The 20,912-nt window shown below is 47.0% G+C and overlaps 2 long non-coding RNA genes across 2 annotated transcripts in view; one reads left to right on the plus strand and one right to left on the minus strand.

Annotated features, from left to right (window-relative positions):
- The first annotated feature begins 2,532 nt into the window (after nucleotides 1-2,532).
- LOC119954970 overlaps nucleotides 2,533-20,912 on the plus strand; it is a 128,993-nt gene continuing 110,613 nt past the window's right edge. Inside the window, exon 1 of the long non-coding RNA XR_005458349.1 lies at nucleotides 2,533-2,645. This is a non-coding gene — a long non-coding RNA (uncharacterized LOC119954970). The remainder of the gene's footprint in view (nucleotides 2,646-20,912) is intronic.
- LOC119954962 overlaps nucleotides 10,323-20,912 on the minus strand; it is a 124,042-nt gene continuing 113,452 nt past the window's right edge. The window contains exon 6 of the long non-coding RNA XR_005458346.1: nucleotides 10,323-12,696. This is a non-coding gene — a long non-coding RNA (uncharacterized LOC119954962). The remainder of the gene's footprint in view (nucleotides 12,697-20,912) is intronic.

Below are 20,912 nucleotides of genomic sequence, written 5' to 3' on the forward strand. Positions count from 1 at the left end.
AATAGGTCTTCTGTGACCTTCCCGATGCAGTGATGGATGGCGAACTGTGAGGTGCTGCTGGTGCCAACTACTCCCACGTGGATGGAATACCTGACTTTGAAATTTAGGGAAGCGTTGATCTTGACTGCCAATGGCAGTGCTGTCCTCACCCTGCTCTGTAGTTGCAAGTCAGGTTGTAAGAGATGTCAGTCCACCTCTTACAGTGGCCACCACCTCGTTGAAACACAGGCATTTCAGACACTGCTCCTCGCTCAGGTGAAGGTAGTAGATGTGCTCCCTAAAGACCCTTGGTGGATCTGACCTTCTCTGAGAACCTTTGTCTTCTGCCTCCTCTGTGCACTGCTTCCCTCTCTCTGCCGTGCATAACTCCAAGTCATATTGCAACCGAATAGGGTGTGAAATCATAGCCCCACAGGCCAAACAACTCCTCTGACCACCCCCCCCCCTCCCCACTCCCCGGCCAGGAGCCAACACCACTCCAGTGAAAATCCAGAAAGTTACCAAAACCACACCAATACCAGAACTCAGTGCTTCCACTAACCCCGCACCATCAAATGCAAATTAAAAACCTAGCTCCTTTGGTTAGCCCTTTAAATAATGCTAGTGGTGGTTCCCTCGGAGTTATTATGAGAAGGTACACTGCATCTGTGCAATCCAAAATAATTCACCAAATCAGTGTTAGAGTCCCACCCTCCACCCATCAGGTCTCACACGGAAGACCTGCACTCGTGCCCAGCCAGTCAGGGTGTGTCATGTGGCTGTGCCAGGCATGACCAAAATGTTTTGAGTGGCACCTCAAAGCCAATTGTGTCACCTGAGTTTTAATTCATATCAGAAAATCCAAAGTTTAACATTCCAATGAAGTGCTGCACAATCTCGTCCCCAGTTTCAACGATGAGCTTCAGGTTCCCCAACCAATCTGCCTTTGGGAGTTACAATTCCCCCTTTAATTACTACTGTCTTCTTTTAAGGATATGTCTGTCTTGATTCCAAGCCTCCCTCTTCCAGAAGCTTAATGCTATTTCAATACTCTGTCAAGCAGAATATTTAGAGCTATACAAATGTGAGGGAACCCTTGTGAATTGTGAGCAGGGATTCCCCAAAGGCAATGGTGCTTTAAATGAAGAGGTGGTTGCTCTGATGACAGTAAGTCACATTCCAGACATTATTGATCTGCTAACCCTTCGTTTGATGATGCTGTTCTGAAATAATGGCAATTATGTCATTTAATTCACTGGAAGAGTTACAGAAAGCAGTGCCAGGCGCTACTTCTGGTTGTTGTGGGCTGCGGTTATGAAACAATAATAACTTTATTTCACAACTGATAAAACTCAGGTTTGTAACAAAACTGTTCAAATGTTATTAAAGCACAGAACAATACACTGATAAAAGGAAGGCAATCTCTGGAGCAATCATGTAATACTTGTATCTTTGTTTTTTGCTAATTCAAACATTACTTGAGAGCTCCAATACAGCATCAAGGGTTTATTTTGTTCCTGCAGCCGCAAACTTATACAATGTAATTGTTATTTGAAATGGCTCATCCTGGCTTTGGCAAAGTTTACATCAGTCCAGAGTTCAAAGAAACACAACCCCAAAGTGCGTAGTGTTTGCTTTGTTCAGATTTTCATAGAGAATAAGAGCACTGACCTGTTGAGGCCGGCCTCAAGTGTGGACAACCAAGGGTTCGAAACACAAACTGGATGCACTATTTCTCACTGTGCTTTAGTGTTGAAAGCCAAGCAAGTTGTTTTGGTCATTGCATATGTGATTGAATTGTTTTGCAGGTTGTTTTCTTTGTGATATAGTGATATAGTGATATCTTTCCTTCAGATAAACTGACGCTGAAGTCTCCATAACGGTGGCACAGTGGTTAGCACTGCTGCCTCACAGCGCCAGGGACCCGGGTTCAATTCCGACCTTGGGTGACTGTTTGTGTGGAGTCTGCGCGTTCTCCCCGAGTCTGCGCGGGTTTCCTTCAGGTGCTCCGGTTTCCTCCCACAATCCTCTTTCAGAGGGCTGGTGCAGACTAGATGGGCCGAATGGTTTCCTTCTGCACTGTGGGGATTCTATGATGATGATTACAGCATATTGAATTTTTGAAATCACTGGAGTAAAGCAGGCTGGCATGAAGGCCCCCACTGTCCATTACAAACTCAGACAGGACAGCTCCAGCAACCATTATGTATCACCCACATTAACCAAAAATCTACTTGCTGTTTAAACTTTGGTGAAAGTATCTAAAGACTTCTTTTTATGCTGCTATCAGTTGTTCAATGTGCATTTTTATGCAGAAATTACCTGGGTTCTCTCCCTTCAGGCTTTGATCTGCTGCACTATCAATTGTTGGCTGAGATTACACGAGACTGCAGAGTACACAAGGCTGCCTGCTGCTGACTGAAATATAAAAGAGAGCTGTTTATACTCAGCAACTGATTAGCCAACTCAGTCAATATTTGCCTGATGGGAAGATAATCAGTTCTTTATGTGAAACTGGTTTTAATTTATCCAAGAAGAAAGTTCCTGATTTGATAAGCTGTCTTGTCACAAAGAGTCAATTTTACAACAGTGTGGGGTGGAAATCCCTCCAGGCCTGTTTGAGGCCTGAATTGGGCATCTCACATGGGACAGCATGGCGGCTCAAGGTAAGCACAGAATTAGTTTCATGAACATTATTTGAACATTCTACTGGCACTGTCTGCGGATCACCCATTTTCAGAAAAAGAATGCCTGGCCTCTTGTATCACCGGTAAATGAGGATAGAGCAGTAGTCGGAGGGTGGGGGCTATTACTTCACATTCCACAGGAATGATTTTTAAAAGAGATTTTGTTGTTGGTGGCTAGGCAGGTTGCAATAGTTTGTGAAGAATCCTTGAGAAGTACAGAGCTGGCCCCTGCACCGTATCTCTGCATTTTCAGCAGGGTGGTGAAGAAAGGTCTATTTACAAATTTAAGAGGCCAATTGACTTTGTGAGGTAAAGGAGCGCTGTCTTGAAGCTTGATAAATGCCTTCTTTTGGGCACAGGACAAAATTGGCCCTCATTTCTCCCACTTACACCAGTAACATGGATGCAACAAGTTTTGATTTTTTTACCCTTATTATTTTGTTCAAAAAATCCTTCCCTTTCTATTTTTAAAACGCGTTTCTAGGACCCTCTAAAATGCAGACTTTTTTTTCTCTAAAACATATTTTTCCAACTACTGCAAAACTAACTTGCTTAAAAATAAAGCTATTTGTTTTTCCATAGAGGTGATCTTAGGGATAGTAAACATCCAATTCTCAGCAAATGTTTATTTGAACACCATTGAACACCAAAAGTAGACGTGGTTTAAACTTCTCCATGTAACTAAGATCAGAATGAATTCAGAATAACAAATTGCAGGTCATTACATCTCATTAGGTCAAGCAAATGATTTTGACAATAATATTCACTCTGTGGGATTTCTGTGAAAAATAGTGGAGAAAATCCTGAACTAAAGTTGGAGGAAGAGCTGCAATTCGGTTTCTTTCTGGAAACAAGTAGGGTACAAACATAGTTTGGGCAGGACTTTCCCCATCAGCACATTTACCACTGGAAGTGCACAATGACTAGTCTTAACTTTGCTGGTGTCACACTGCTGACAGTCAACCCAATTTGACTCAGTACGCTTTCTTTCTTTATCCTAGGACTACAGATACTATTGTACCTTCCAAGGCTGCCCCCTCACAGGGGAGGAAAATCTTCACCATTGTGGGACTGAAAGGATCTGGAAAAGCATAGCTTAATATACCAACAAAAGCAAAATATTGTGGGTGCTGAAATAACAAAGGAAAATAGCAAGTTAAACAACATCTGTGGAGAGGAGGGAGACAAACAAAGTTAATAGGGGACAATTAATTTTTAAAAAATTAATAATTTTTATTGTCACAAGTAGGCTTACATTAACACTGCAATGAAGTTACGTGAAAAGCTCCTAGTCGTCACATTCTGGTACCTGTTCGGGAACACAGAGGGAAAATTCAGAATGTCCAAATTAACAGCACTTATTTTGCGCCTTGTGGGAGGAAACCGGAGGACCCAGAGGAAGCCTACGCAGACACGAGGAGAACATGCAGACTCCGCACAGACAGTGACCCAAGCCGGGAATCGAATATGGGACCCTGGCGCTGTGAGGCAACAGTGCTAACCACTGTGCTATCGTGCCACCCTCTACCCCACCACTAATTTTCCATCACCCTCCTCCTGCCTTTACGGAAATTAACTTACCAATTAGGAAGCCAATGGAATCGGGAACAAATCAGACCCACTATTATTCTACATTAATGTCAATGGAGGGTCCAATTGGGTGGGGTGTCAAACTTTGTCATTACAACCAATCCCGTCAGTTTTCTGACAGTGGGTCAGGTCAAAATTGCCTCTCTTGTGTTTCAGATCGATGACAGGACAAGGTTACATATGAATAGCTTTTAAACAAGTGCAAAGCCAGGGAAAAGGGTGGGGGTGGGAAACAGTGAAAGATCAAAAGGTTGTGATCGGGTGGAGGACAGGGGTAATTAAATGACCACGGGGTTCGTATTTAAGATTTAAGACCAAAGGTTTAAGAGTGATTCGTTAATGTCTAACACGCGTGTGCTCCTGCTGCTTATCTAACCAAAATATGTAATGGGTCTGAAAATGAGGTTGCAACATTGTTGTACTGACCTCGTTGTAAACTGAACAGTCAGCAAATTTAAATATTGAGAGATCTGCAGTGTCTGTAAACCCAGCTTGCAATGCATCATAAAGGCAGGAGGGGGTGATGGAAAACTAGTAATGGGGTAGAGTTAGGTCTCAAGACAGTCATTTTTGAAGTGGAAAGGAGGCATGTAGCTGAGTCAAGACCAAGATCTCGTACGGCTGTAGCATACACAAAGTGGCATTGCGTAAAGGGACATAAGCAATGGAATAAGTAGGCAATCTAGGAGAAGGATGTGTCCTTATCGAGATAGCAGAGGGTGATCTGTTCAGAATTTGATCTTGTAGCCCTTAAATGTAGGCTAGGTGGCGAGAGCAGTGACTGCCATCTATTTTGACCCTCTGGACATCTTTGTGGGGCATGAATAAGTTTGATGGCCTTATCAGTTAAAACAAGATAACCTGCTGCCTTCAATCCTTCCCTGCACTTTCTTTGTATGTTTGGAAGACCTTCATTCAATACTCTTGCAGTATTCTAAGGCTGTACACTGAACTTTTGATCCCTTCTCCCATCCTGTGTCACCTGCCACATAAAAATGGACACTCACTCGCTGTTTGCCATGTTTGAGAAAACATCCCTTACATATTACACTTCTTTTTTGCTTTTTATCCTTTGCTTAACCTGATGTTTCAAACTCCTGCAACAAAGGAATCTTTCACAGACCCTCGCTGTGAACATACAAATTAGGAGCAGGAGTAGGCCATTCGGCCCCTCGAGCCTGCTCCACACTTCAATAAAATCATGGCTGATCTGACTGTGGCCTCAACATCACTATCCTGCCTGCCTCCCCATACTCATTGATTTTATTGTTCGAGAATGGGGATAGTGCAGGGAAAGAGCGCTGAGTTAGAATATCAACAATGATGTAATTGAATAGAGGATCAGGGTCAAGGTGCAAAATAGCCTACGCCTGCTCGTATTTCCCACATTCCTATGTTCTTGAGAATCTATCTGCCACTGCCTTAAAAACATTCAATAACCCTGCCTCTACCACTCTCCAGGGAAGGGAGCTCCACAGATTCACAATCCTCTGAGAGAAATAATTCTCCTCATCACCATCTTAAAATATCTATCTTTCAGTATCCATTCTGTAAAACTCCATCAAGATCTTTCATGTTTCAAAAAGACCATCATTCTTCTAAACTCCAATTGTCACAACATTTCCTCATAAGATAGCACTCTCATCCCGGGATTGAGTGAGCATTCTCTGAACTGCTTCTAATGAAATAATGTTATTTATTACAGACAGGAGGAGGGTTAATTTAAGCAGTGCTGCTCTTCCTCTTACCACCATAAATGAAAGATGATTTGCTTCTCTCTTTATAAGTAGTGGTGTATTTCCCAATCCTTTGTATTTTATATGATCCAATCTTCTTGTAATAAGTCTGTGGCAAACGTGAGATAGAATAAGCTCAAAGGGTTAATTTATTTGTATAATGCTTAAAACGCAGGAGGTGGCTGGGTCACAAAGTTGCCTCCACACTCAGTAAAGAAAGGGTTAGAGAAAACAAGGATTTACAGTAAAGAGACAGCAGAAAAAATAAATATGTGTTCACATGGGTTCTAGAATGAAAGTCCGAAATGGTATTCCTTCATGAGGTCAGTGGGTTGAAAACTAATGCTGGATAATTCACTTTGTCGATGGTGTTGACTTAACATGGTGAGATTCAGCATGTATAAATTCAGCCTTGTAGGCGATGATACAGAATTTCCAGCAGAAGCAGTGTAGCTGGGGCCAGGAGTTCGACCTGGGACAGAGTTCCTAATCTAGGACGCTGCTAGCCATGATAAAAAAGCAGACTGAGATTTTGCAGTACAGCAAGGCAATCTTACTGGTTCCACAAGCCAGAGGCCCATGTCATATGACTCCCACTTTGCAATATGTCTTTGACAAAGGATGTGTATGCCTAGTCTGGGTCCCTGGGATTGTTTAATATCTCAATCATTAAGAATTGAAGGGAAGGTTTCTGGGCCCTTTGTCTCAGGGGACGAGCAGACCTCTGTTGGCCAGCTATAAACTGCAGATGGCCTTTGTATAGCTCCTTTTGAATTTAGACTGTGCAGCTCTCAAGGGATCATTAATGGCTCTTCAGAGATAACGCGAGCTTTTGTAGTATCAGCAGCTGGATATTTTTGCAGTCACATACAGACATGGATTCAGCCATTTTAGGTACAGTATGATATTTTTAGAGATAGCAATGAACATACACTATATATTTTATAATAGTCCCTCTCACCATTCTTAAATAAGGAAACTAAAACTGTGCACAATAACCCAGATGTGGTTTCATCAATAGCCTGTACAATTGTAGAATAATGTCCCTACCTTTATATTGTATTCCACTTATAATAAACAACATCATTTGCTGTACCTGCATACTAATGTTTTGTGACTTGTGTACTAAGACACCAGATTCTCTCTGTATGTCCGAGTTCTACAATCTCCCTCCATTTAGATATTATGCTGCTTTCTATTCTTCCTGTCAAAGTGAATAAGTTCACATGTTCCCACATTACAACAGGCCTCCTCCAATCCACCCACACTGACCTCTCCTCCGCAACCCACTCACATAAAGACTATTTAACCAGATGATAAACATGGAACACTTGTTTATTCATGTCTGGTGCAAAAGCAAAACAAGAAACGTGGCCAAATCATGGCTTCATGGAAAAATTAGAGATAGCCGGCGTGATTCAGCAGACTTGAGTTAAAGTCCATTGAACAGCATGTTTAGCAGGATGTTTCTTGGCCCCTGCAGCGCCAAGAAAGACCCCGCTCTTCAACAGCACTTTGTGTTTTTCTGGCCTCGGCGTGCAACTCCCTGACCTGACGAGGCCATTCTTTAAGTCATTTCCTGCACTGGCGCGTTTAGCTTGTCCAAAGACTACTAGGGGATTGGTGCACCCGTCACTATCACAGAAAGAGGTTGAGGTCAAAACATTGTATGTTTTCAAGAAGGAGTTAGATATAGCTCTTGGGGCTAAATGGATGAAAGTATAAGGGGGGAAAGAGGGAATAGGTTACTGAGTTGGATGATCAGCCATGATCATAATGAATGGTGGGGCATGTTCGAAGGGCCGAATGTCATCCTCCTGCTCCTATTTTCTATGTTTCGATGCAAACATGTAATAGCCATGCAGCAATCATTGTAGACAAACAAATTCAGTGCGATATTAAAAGGGTAATGTTCGATTCAAGTTATATTAGAATTACAAATCAATACACCATTCCTACATTACAGGCCAGAGATACACATACATTTCATTATTAAAGGACTTCACTGAGGACTGAAACCATGTAAGGAATAGGGCGACATTAATATTTTTCCACCCTGTGTCTTACAGGGTTGAATTTACTCAAATCTCTGAGCTGTCTTGATTGCTCTGTGCACAGTGGAGGTAACCAATTCTGAAACTGGGGAAAATGCATAAGGGATTTTCTGAACTTAGTAAAGATATTAACTCGCCTCGTGGGAATGAGTTCCATGATAAAACAGGCAGTGCCAGATTGCATGCGATGGCTGAGCAGAAATATCAACGTGGGACCCCATTGATTTATGAGAACAGCAAATTCAATAAATGGAAATTCATGCATTATGCACATTTTCTTTTATCATTAATTAGGAAATAACAAGAAAAAATACATTTACCATCAGATTGATGCATCAAGTTAAGCAACAATTATTAAAAATGCAACTTGTTAATGGTATGTTAATTATATTGTCAAGATACACGGTGAAGGGCATTGTTTAATTAAGTACCTTGAGCTTTTATAAATAGAGACTGCTGAGGCACTGGGAGAGTGGATAGGAGGCAGACATAAATAATGTTATATTCTGTAAATAAGTCTATTACCAAAAAAATGATGGGCGCAATTCTCCGGACTGACGAAAAATCGGAGAATAGCGGGCGGCGTAAATTTTTACGGACACGCTGGTCCGACGACCTCCCGCTATTCTTTCCCCCCCCCCCCCCCAACGGCCGCCCCTGACATGAATCGCTGCTCGCCGTTTTTTTACGGCGAGCAGCGATTCTCCCCTGGCCGATGGGCCGATTTCCAAGGCCTTTACGGCCGTTTTTATGAACGTAAAACACACCTGGTCTGACCGTTCGTAAAAACGGCCGTAAAGTCCCGATCTGGGGAACCAAGGCACCGATTGTGCCATGGGTGCCATGGGCCCGCGATCGGTGGGCACCGATCGTGGGCAGCGGGTACTTACCCCGCGCACTCTTTCTCCCTCCGCCGCCCCGCTGGATCCATTCGCGGGGCGGCTGAGGGGCATACCGGCCCGCGCATGCGCAAGGTTTCATGCATATGCGTGATGACGTCATCCGTGCATACGCGGGTTGGAGTCGTCCAATCCGCGCATGCGCGGCTGACGTCATCTGACGCGTCAGCCTTCGCTAACTTTGGCTAGCGTGCTTAACGAAATTCGTTAAGCCCGCGATGCCGGAGTTCACGGCCGCGCGATGCTAGCCCCGACCAGGGAGCAGAATCAGTTCCCGGTCGGGGGGGGCGGAGGCTGGCGTCAAACGCGCCCGTTTTTGACGCCAGCTTCCCGATTTTTCGTAACTCGGGAGAATCGCGCCCGATGGGTTTAATTTTTCACCACCTGGCTTGGGATCAAATTTAGATTTAGATTTATTGTCACGTGTACCGAGGTACAGTGAAAAGTATTGTTATGCGTACAGGCAGATCGCTCCATACATGAAAAACATAGGACATACGATTGATACATGATGTAATACATAGACATGGACATCTGATGAAGCATATGGAGTATAGTGCTACAACTGTAGAGAAGATGTGTAGAAAGATCAGTTCAGTCCACAAGAGGGATATTCAGGAGTCTGGCAACAGCAGGGAAGAAGCTGTTTTTGAATCTGTTAGTGTGTGTTCTCAGACTTTTTTTATCTCCTCCCTGATGGAAGAGGTTGGAAGAGCGAATAACCCTGGTGGGAGGGGGTCTTTGATTATGTTGTTCGCTTTCCTAAGGCAGTGGGAGGTGCAGATGGAGTCAGTGGATGGGAGGCGAATTTGCATGATAGATTGGGCTGTGTTTACGACTCTCTCTAGTTTCTTACAGTCTTGGGCCGAGCAGTTGCCATACTAGGCTGTGATGCAGCCAGATAGAATGCTTTTTATGGATTGCGGATATGCCGAATTTCCTTAATTTCATGAGGAAGTATAGGCGCTGTTGTGCTTTCTTGGTGGTAGAGTCGATGTGGGTGGACCAGAACAGATTTTTGGTGATGTTTGCACCTCGGAATTTGAAGCTGTCAACCTCGGCATCATTGATGCAAACATGGGCTTGTATGACACTTCGCTTCCTGAAGCTCCTTAGTTTTGCTGACATTGAGGGAGAGATTGTTGTTGTTACACCACTCCATTAGGTTCTCTATCTCCCTCCTGTATTCTGACTCATCATTATTTGAGATCTGACTTACTACAGTCGTGTCATCAGCAAACCTGTAGATGGAGTTGGAGCTGAATTTTGTCACATAGTCGTGTGTGTATGGTAGGGAGCTAAGTACGCAGCCTTGCGGAACCCCACTATTGAGGATTATCGTGGAGCAGGTGTTGTTGTTTATTCTTACTGATTGTGGTCTATGGTTCAGGAAGTCGAGGATCCAGATGCAGAGGGAGGAGCCGAATCCTAAATTTGGACATAGGCTTGGCTGGGATTATGGTGTTGAAGGCGGAGCTGTAGCCAATGATCAGGAGTCTAATCTAGGAGTCCTTGTTGTCGAGATGCCCCAGGGATGAATGTCGGGCCAGGGAGATAGCATCTGCTGTGGACTGGTTGCGGCAGTAGGCAAATTGCAGTGGATCAAGGAAATGTGGAAGGATAGCGTTGATATGTCTCATGACTAACCTCTCGAAGCACTTCATAATGATAGATGTCAGGACCACTGGTCAGTAGTCATTGAGGCGCGTTACCTGGTTCTTCTTTGGCAGCTGTATGATAGTGATCTTATTGAAGCAACTGGGGACCTCGGAACGGAATAGGGAGAGGTTGAAGATGTCTGCAAACACACCCGCCAGTTGGTCCGCGTAGGATCCAAGTGCACCACAAGGGATTCCATCAGGAACCATTGCTTTCCGCGGGTTCACTTTCAAGAAGGCCGATCTAACTTCTGGAGTATGTGTCCAAGACTGTTGGGGAAGTTAACAGTTCATTATCTTCCTGCTCGAAACAAGCATAGAATGCATTGAGTTCATCAAGGACGGATGCTTTGTTGCCAGAGATTCTCCTCGGTTTTACTTTCTAGCCGGTCATATTGTTTAAGCCTTGCCACAACCTACGAGAGTTTGTGTCATTAGTCTGGGACTCTAGCTTAGTCTGGTATTGTCTCTTGGTGCCCCTGATGGCTTTGCGGAGGTCGTACCTGGATTTCTTGTATACGTCATGGTCGCCTGTCTTGAACGCCTCAGACCTGGATCTCCCACTTAAACCATGGTTATCAGCTGGAGAACGTACATACTACCTTCTTTGGCACGCAATCTTTGGCACACATACTGATGAAGTCTGTGATGGTAGTTGCATACTCATCCAGATTGGCCGTTGAGTTCTTGAATATGGACCAGTCCACTGACTCCAAGCACTCGCCTAGGAGCTGTCCTGTTGCCTCAGACCAGCTTTGCACAACTTCTTAATGGGATCCTTCGGCTTAAGTTTCTGCTTATATGCAGGGACAAGGAGTAGAGTCTTATGGTCTGATTTTTAAAAATGTGGTTGGGGGATGAAGCGGTAGGCGTCCTTGATGTTTGTGCAGCAGTGGTCAAGGATGCTACGGTACCTGGTGTGACAGGAGATGGTTTAATGGAATTTTACCAGTACACCCTTGAGATTGGCATGAAGTCCCCGGCCATGATGAACAAGGCCTCTGGGTATTATGTTTCACTGTTGTTTATAGCGGTGTACAATTCATCAAGCACCTTCTTCACTTCCACCTGGGGTGGGATGTAGACTGCTGTGATAATGGCAGAAGTGTACGACCATGAAAGTTAGCATGGGCGGCACTTCGCAGTCAGGTATTCCAGGCCCGGGGAGCAGTAGTTTGACAGAGTCGTCATGAGCACCGAGAGGCATTGATGGGGAGGCAAACTCCTCCATACTTCGCCTTGCTGGAGGACACCATGCAGTACATCCGATTAGTTGAGAAACCCTCAGGTTATGTGGCACAGTCCAGTGAGGCAGGAGTGGGCCATGTCTCTGTGAAACACAGCACACAGCTGTCTCTCACTTCCATCTAAGAGGTAAGTCTCATTAAGCCTGTCCAGCTTGTTTTCGATCACTTGGATATTTGCCTGGAGTATGCTGGGGAGAGGAGACTTTCAATCGGGTTGTTTCAGTCTCGTCTGCAGACCGCCACATTTCCCTCATTTCCTCAGTCGACGGCTGCTTCTGGGTGGTCTCGGGAACCGATGAGACAGGTCAGACCATGTGGAAGGTAAATGGTTGTGTCTGGATGGGTCCTAGGCTCTGGTTGCGATGTTGGGATCACCGGGGTCAGGGGCATGTTCACGATCTAGTCAGGCCCTGGTGTTCAGTGAGGACAGGTTTTCCTTTTGGCTTGTTCGGGTCCTCGTGTGGGGTTTTCGCTGATTTAGGAGTGTTTCGGCCATGGTTCTGTCTCTGGCATGTCCTTTCTGGTCAGCCCGGGTCACGTGGTCGGCTCCAGCACCGGTGGTCGGGTCGGGCACTCCTGAGATCGGGCCTTGGAATAGACCTGGTCGGGCCTCCACATCAATGCTCTTCTTTTCCTTCTTCAGGTGAGTTGGGACGCTGGGCGGGACTCTCCAGGTCAGGCGTTTTTGGAGCCGGGTCGGGCGCTTCAGAAGCCGGGTCGAGTTCGGGCCTCCTCTACCTCCAGGTCGCGGTCGGGGGGTCAGGTTGCCGGTTGAGTCCTGTCGGGTCGCGTCAGACCGGGTCATGTGGTCAGTCCACAGAAGTCGGAGGATCTCCAGCCTTGTAACTAAATGTAAAAGGACATAGTTAGAAATTATATTTGTGTTAGAATTAAGGTTAGAATGGTTATAAAAGATGTAGGAAGAGGATCTGTGTGGGAGAGCTCGCAGAGTCGCCACGCTGCGGCTCCATCTTGCTTTTAATAGGGAATCAACTCAAGTAATTTAAAGAGGTGATGAAAATTATAAAAATCAATGTCCGAGCAATAACCCACAAAATTACTCACCAATAATGGCTACTTCAAAAATTCCAAATTTCATTAGGCATTGTGGGAAACAATGGGAGATGGTGCCCCCATCTCTGTGGAGCTTTTAAGATTGGGGTACTTGTTAAAAAAGGTGCCTGATCTCTGAAGAGCTGACGTTGAGCTCTTATCAGGGCCCACCTCGCCGGCGTGACAGGGTGAGACACAACTCCAGCGTTTTGTTTTACTAAGTGCGACAAAATATGGAGAGAAAAGTAGGGGGCAGTTTTTCCAGCACTTAGAAAAAAAGTTTCACCTAGTGGTTCTTGCTTTCAATCCTTAATGATGTAGCTCTAACGTTTAGTGGGGGTCCTTTAAATGTGGATTTCCCCATCAGAGCAAACAGTTCCTCGATACCTTTTCGATCTGACCCATTTATTGTATTAAATACCTTCATTTGATTACCCTCCAACTACCTATATTCATATAAATACAAGCAAGTTTATGCAATTTGTACACATGATGCAGGAATTCACTGCACTACAATAAATATTTTAAGTGAAATTTTTAAGACTGAAGCTGACAGATGTTTATTATGTTGAGGTAGCAAGTTAAATGGGATAAAAGTGGATAAATGAAGTTGATGTACAAATCAACCATGTGTAATTGATTGGCAGAACAATACCGAGGGGTTGAATGATCCATTTCTGTTTCAATATTCCACAGCAAGGTACAACATAGAGGAATTTGGATAAACTGATTTATTTTAGTGATGTTGTGTGGGAGGTCTGGTGGTGCAATGGGTAGCATTCCTCCCTGTCAGCCAGAAGCTCTGGGATCGAGTCCCATTCCAGGACTAAATGATCACAAAAGGTTTTTTTTCCTGAAAACTTAAAGTACCCAATTCTTTTCTTTTCCAATTAAGAGGAAATTTAACATGGCCAATTCCCCTATCCTGCACATCTTTGGGTTGTGGGGGTGAGATGCACGCAGACACAGGACGAATGTGCAAACTCAACATGGACAGTGACCCAAGGCCGGGATCGAACCTGGGTCCTCAGCGCTGTGAGGCAGTAGTGCTAACCACTGCACCACCATGCCACCCTAAGTATGTTCATAATGCAGCAAAATAGAGTCTCAACTTGTAAATTCTTCCAAAACATTCCGGTAAGATTGGGAGTGATTCCCGGTCAATAAATTTGAACCTCTACCATCACTATGCATAGCTACAAGCTACAACCTGTATGCGTAAGTGTATGTTACCAAAGTAACTTAGACTTCTTGGGCCGTGTGGATCAGATTGATGGTAACAGCATGGGGTTTAATCCCTGTTCTGGCAGCATTGGGTGGATTTGGCAGCTGCCTCCTTTCCCTGCTTGTTGTGGAGGTCAGGGGGCTGGTGGCTAGATCTATGTTTAGGCAGAGGACTGAAGAAGAAGTGGGGTTGGTTGAGGAATGAATGTTGACCAGGAAACAAGGAGATTTGCTTTGAATGGTGTGCCCGCCTAGACGGCAAATGAGTCCTCAAAAGATAACCAATACGGTCATTACAATTGCAATTTATACTGGGAAAATCAGTTAAGGATTTTTAAGGGGACTACCAATAGTTGCATGGAACAACAATAGCAATATTAAAGTTAAGTTATACAGAAATATTAAACCGTTATTAAACTTGAACAGCAATTTTATCCTTCAGAAAAAAAAAGCTTGGCATTGCTAATAAAATTATAGAAAATGTTAACAATTGATTCCTTTAACTGGGGTGGCTATTTAAGTTCACTTTGTTGCTGGAACCCCAGGACTAATATTTAACCCTGGAATCCTGATGCAATCTCTTTATCATTGACTGGTTAATGCACTGCAGAGCACAGTCTCCCTGAGCCTCATAAATAAAGGAACAATGAGGTTATCTTATCTCGAGTCTTTTCTTAATGTTATTCCCAGCAATAATTTAGTTTCTTTCTTCCCTCCGTGTAACTCCATGCAGTGGATTTAAAAGGAATGACCTTAAATATAGTTCTGTTTGCACTCTACCTCCTAAGCAGCTGCAATGGAGAACAAGGCAAATAGTGGATTAACATTGGTACCTTTTGTAAGACTGACTAGTCTGTAAAATATGCTCATGGGAGACAAAACAAAGCCTGTAATTAGTACAGAAATATAGGCTTTCAGCATACTGTTGTGACTAATATATATTTCCTCAGCAAACCAAAGATAATGAGATATTATTCCGTTAATTGAAAGTTTTGCAAATACAGTGCTGTGGAATTGATCGGATGGCGGATACAAATTTCCTCAGTCAACAGAAGCTCAGTTCCTGAAAAAAGAGGTTAATAATGGGGTGATTTAGACAGCACTGATTAAACTGAGCAATAGTTTTTTTTGTAAATCATTCTAAATACGGATGAAGTAATGTATTTAAAGTGCAATTCAACTTATTTTTGCTGCTGCACGAGAACGAATTAGTGTCACAACGTAAGTTAACAAAGATCTTTTTGTGGGAAGGTTTAGTCTGCATCAAATAATTAATCAGAGGATCAGTACATATCATGAAGAAATGGGTCTCTCTCTGCTTGGCAGGATGTGATGAGTGGTGTCCCACACGGATCAGTGCCGGAGCCTCAACATTTTACAATTTATATAGATGACTTGGGTGAAAAGGCCAGAGGTATGGTGGCAGAATTTGCTGTCACACAAAGAGAGATAGGGCCATAAATTGTGAAGAGGACATCAGGAGGCTGCAAAGGGACGTGAATAGGCTAAATGAGTGGGCACAGATCTGTTAAATGGAGTATAATGTGGGCAAATGTGAAATGGATCATTTTGGCAGGAAGTACAAAAGAAAGAAACTTATTGGGCCCGACTCAACAGGACAGAGATAGAGTCCCGTTTCAGGCGGGTTGAGTGAGGTGTTTCTCGGTGTTGCAACCCGCCTTGCAACAGCACATTGCCAGGGTTTATTTTGGCCTCACCGCGGAATGCCCCACCGAGGCAGCATTTCCATAATTTCCTGCACTGACCAGCTCAGCTCGCCAGTGCAAGATGCACTGTAAATTCTATGATTTATGGTGTAAGAGCATGCGCAGATCGGGTTTTTAAAGGACGCCCCAATCTGTCGACACCTCTCAGCGACCCCACCGTGGCCTCCAGATCCCCCACCCCACTGCGCCCAACTTATCTCTTAGGGAGTCCCCGAGCTTCCCTTACCCTCTTATAGGCAAGGCACCCTGGGCCCAAATCCTGGCATGGACAACCTGGCACCTGGGCATCTTGACACTGCCAGAATGGCACCCTGGCAATGCCTCTGCCAGCCTGACAGTGCCATCCTGCCCACATGGTAGTGCCAGGCTAGCAGTGCCAAGGTGCCTGGGTACCAGCAGGAGTGCCAGGTTACCACCCTGCCCAGGGCCCAACCACCCAGGGTCTCTAAAGGTCTGGGAGACCCCCCCACCTCAGGTGCTGGTATGCCTGGTCCATATTTACAAAGAACAGAGAACAGTACAGCACAGAAACAGGCCCTTCAGCCCAACAAGCCTGCGGCGATCGTGATGCCTGTCCACTTTTTGCACTTCCGTACTCTCTTTTCCCATCATATTCAAACTATAATGTGTGTGGACCAGTGCAAAATGACGTCCTGGCGAGGCCTCCCAGGTGCAGCCATTAGGTCCCGGGCGCTGGAAAAATCTGGGACAGGCATATTTAAATGAGCCTAATCACTGACTTAAATATGCTAATCTGGATCTTGCCCTGTGAGGGCGAAATCCAGATCACGATATCTCGTGAGATTCCATTGAATCTATGGGCCGGGATTCTCCCCTACCCAGCGGGGCGGGGGGTCCCGGCGTGTTGGAGTGGCGTGAACCACTCCGGCGTCGGGCCGCCCCAAAGGTGTGGAAGTCTCCGCACCTTTAGGGGCCAAGCCTTCACATTGAGGGGCTAGACCCGCGCCGGAGTGGTTGGAGCTCCGCCAGCTGGCGTGAACGGCCTTTGGCGACCCGACAGCCGGGGCAGAAAGGACTTCCCCGGGCCGGCGGAAGTCCGCGCATGCGCCGGAGCATCAGCAGCTGCTGCGTCATACCGGCGCATGCGCAGGGGAGGGGGTCTCTTCCACCTCCGCCTTGGTGAAGACCAGGGCGAAGGCGGAAGAAAAAGAGTGCCCCCACGGCACAGGCCCGTCGGCCGATCGGTGGGCTCCCATCGCGGGCCAGGCCATCGTGGGGGCACCCCCTGGGGTCAGATCGCCCCGTGCCCTCCCCCAGGACCCCGGAACCCACCCGTGCCGCCAATCCCACCGGTCAGGTAGGTGGTTTAATCCACGCCGGCGGGAGAGGCCTGTCAGCGGCGGGACTTTGGCCCATCGCAGGCCGGAGAATCGTCGCGGGGGACCTGCTGACCGGCGCGGCGCGATTCCCGCCCCCGCCGACTCTCGGGGGGCGGAGAATTCGGGACACGGCGGGGGCGGAATTGACGCCGGCCCCGGGCAATTCTCCGACCCGGCGGGGGGGTCAGAGAATCCCGCCCATGAGATGTATCGAACGTCACGAATCTCGTGAGAAGCTTCTTGTGAGATTCTTTTTTCAATTAAAGGGCAATTTAGCGTGGCCAGTCCAACTATCCTGCACATCTTTGGGTTGTGGGTGCTACCCACTGCGCCGCCATGCTGCCCTTTCTTGCGAGTTTCAACGGCCTCGTTGCATCACCAAGTCGGGCGTGACGAGGCCAGTAAATTGAGCCCATTATATAAATGATGAGAGATTGCAGACAACTGAGATTTAGAGGGAGCTCAGTGCCTGGTGCATGAATCACAAAAGCCTGGTATGTAGATACAGCAGGTAATTTGGATAGCTAATAGTGGCCTGATTTAACCGGAAAAAATCTATGTCTAGTTTTGGGTGCAGTTAGCGGTCTGTTTCTTGACAGCCAGAACACCGAGAGATTCAACAGCACTTTGCCATTTGTTTTGGCCATGCAGGGTTTCTAACAATAATAATCTTTATTATTGTCACAAGTAGTCTTGCATTAACACTGCAATGAAGTCACTGTGAAAATCCCCACATTCGCACTGGTGAGATCGCATCTGGAGTATTGTGTGCAGTCTTGGCCTCCTTATTTAAGGAAAGATGGAAAAGAATTAGAAGCAGTTCAGAGAAGGTTTGCTGAGGGTAGCATGGTAGCACAGTGGATTGCACTGTTGCTGCACAGCGCCAGGGCCCCAGGTTCAATTCCCGCTTGAATCACTGTCTGTGTGGAGTCTGCCTGTTTTCTCCATGTCTGTGTGGGTTTGCTCCGGGTGCTCCGGTTTCCTCCCACAAGTCCCGAAAGACGTGCTTGTAATGTGAATTGGACATTCTGAATTCTCCCTCAGTGTATCTTAACAGGCGCCGGAGTGTGACGACTAGGACGACTATTGAGATGTTAATGTAAGGCTACTTGTGACAATAATAAAGCTTATTATTATTAGGTTACAATCAGATCAGCCATAATCTTATTGAATGGCAGAGCAGGCTCGAGGGGCCGAGTGGTCTACTCCAGCTACTAATACTCAAATTCGTCCATCCTGATGTAAATTGATATCCATTGTACTGACATTTGCGAGATATTGTTGATTAGTGCTTACACAGAGACATGAACCATCAGGATGTTGTATTGTGCTTCCTTATTAACATTAGAGGTGCGACCTAGTGGCTGCGCGTGCCGGGCACGAATCCAAGCAAGCCAATTAGATTGAGGGATGGTCTGAGCTGGATTCTCCGATCCTGAGGCTATGTCTGGAAGATGCGTCTGATGTTATGGCCAAAACGATGGCGCCGACCTCGCACCGATGCTCTGCCTGGTGGGGGGGCTAGCAGCCGCGCCATGTAAAGCCCTGGCTTTACCTGCCGATACGGATGCCAAATGGCCGAGTCGGCTTGTGGCGGCAGCGCTGTACAACATGGCACGGGTCACGCACGGACCTGGCCTCCAACAACTGCCTATCTGAAACCCCCCTCGTTACCCCTGGACCACCTCCCACCAGTCCCCCCAGCCCCCACGGGGGGAGGGCCTCAGGTGATGTCCTGAGGCCGTCCCAACAGCCTGCGGCGGAAAAAAGGCGGAGCCCCTGATTTTGTTGTAAAACGGATTCTCCGGCCGATCGCCGAACACGATTTCGGCATCGGCAATCGGAGAATCCCACTCTCTGAATTTGGGAACCGCGGTAGACACCGATCAATTTCCGATCGAACAGGCCCACTCTCATTGGCGAGATCCGGATCCGCCACCGTGTGGTGAGAAAATAATAATCACCAATGAAGGCTAATCTCCATCCATTTAATGGGAAGAAGCCCCTATCGGACGGCCTCCCATGTTCTAACAGGCTCTCCAGCAAGCAGTCACACGGAGGCCCTTTAACACACCTATGTCAAAACTAGAAGCTAGTGAAATGGCTGCTGTGGGGATCGGAGGAGGTGAGTAGCAATCTTGGAAAATGGGCAGTCAGTCCGGAGGATCTGGTGTTGCTGCCTCAGTGCTCGCGGGAGAACGGTCTTGTCGGGGAGGGGGGGCGCCACCGGTTGGGGGTCATCCCTGGGCTGGGGAGGCGAGGGGCCCATCCCCCCCAAGTCCAACAAGCCACCCCCGGATCATGAATACCCATACCAGGGGCAACTTCCGCTTCTGTCTGTCCATCCCACCAAACACCCCCAGGACAGAGAACCTCTCCAAGGTACTATGGTGAAGGTCATTCTAACCCCCACTGACTGTGGCAGCCTCTGGGCGCACAGCTGAAGGCTATCGCTGGTAGGGAATTGGCAATGTTAGAATTATGAGAACTTCACAGCACACAAGTAGATTCCCCTGGGTAGACATGCCATGTCGAAGGGGGGGCTGTTACTGCCTAGCATCCCAGTCAGACTGTGAGGCCTGGACAATGGAGACTTCAAAACCGCAGGGGCAGCAATCAACATTGGAACACCAATGAGCTGGGCCGGCCCGAAACCTCACTACAAGGTATCGACGGTTGTCACCTGCACTCCCGAGTATTCGCCCCCCCCCCCCCCACCCCACCGCCTCCCCAGCCCCCCGTGCCATCTCAGTGATCCTCAATCTTCTTAGCCCTCCGTGCTCTGCCACTATGTTTAGGTGTATCCAGGATATACATCAGAGTTGGAGGCAAATTGCTGCTTACAGTGCCTTGTGGCTTTTGGTGCCCCTGATGGACGTCCTCTGTAGGGCCTGGAGCCGGTGTGCCCCGGCCCACTTGCTGGAGGCACATGCCTCACCAGGCCACCCTGTTGCACCCGCTAACCCCAAGATGCGCCATTTGTGGGGGGGGGGGGGGGGGGGGGAGACTCGGGAGTGCTGTTGACAACCTTCGATACCATGTAGGGAGCTTTCGGGCCGGCCTCCAGTGCTCACTCTTCCCGGTCGGTGCCCCAGGGCCCTGGAGGGCCATCTTGGGGTGAAGGGGCAGCTGTATTGAGCTCCAGGTGCCCTTGCGTCATGTGGCTCTGCCAGCCCTGGCGGCTCTCCATTGCCTGCACCATGGTGTCGATGTCCTCAGCGATGCCCCTCTGTGACTGGCCGACATTCTGCAGTGCATCGCCAATGTCCACAGCATCATAGCAAGGTGCACTCATGACTGGGACACAGTCCCCAGTGACTGGGAAATGCTCTGAAGCGTCTTGGCAAGGTCCACCTGAGACTGGGAAATGCTCTGCAGTGCCTCGGCAAGGTCCACCTGAGACTGGGAAATGCTCTGCAGTGCCTCGGCAAGGTCTTCCTGAGACTGGGAAATGCTCTGAAGCGTCTTGGCAAGGTCCACCTGAGACTGGGAAATGCTCTGCAGTGCCTCGGCAAGGTCTACCTGAGACTGGGAAATGCTCTGCAGTGCCTCGGCAAGGTCTACCTGAGACTGGGGCATGTTCAGCAGTGCCTCGGCAAGGTCTACCTGAGACTGGGAAATGCTCTGCAGTGCCTCGGCAAGGTCTTCCTGAGACTGGGAAATGCTCTGCAGTGCCTCGGCAAGGTCTTCCTGAGACTGGGAAATGCTCTGCAGTACC

This window comes from Scyliorhinus canicula, chromosome 2 (genome assembly GCF_902713615.1).
Source record: "Scyliorhinus canicula chromosome 2, sScyCan1.1, whole genome shotgun sequence".
NCBI lineage: Eukaryota > Metazoa > Chordata > Chondrichthyes > Carcharhiniformes > Scyliorhinidae > Scyliorhinus > Scyliorhinus canicula.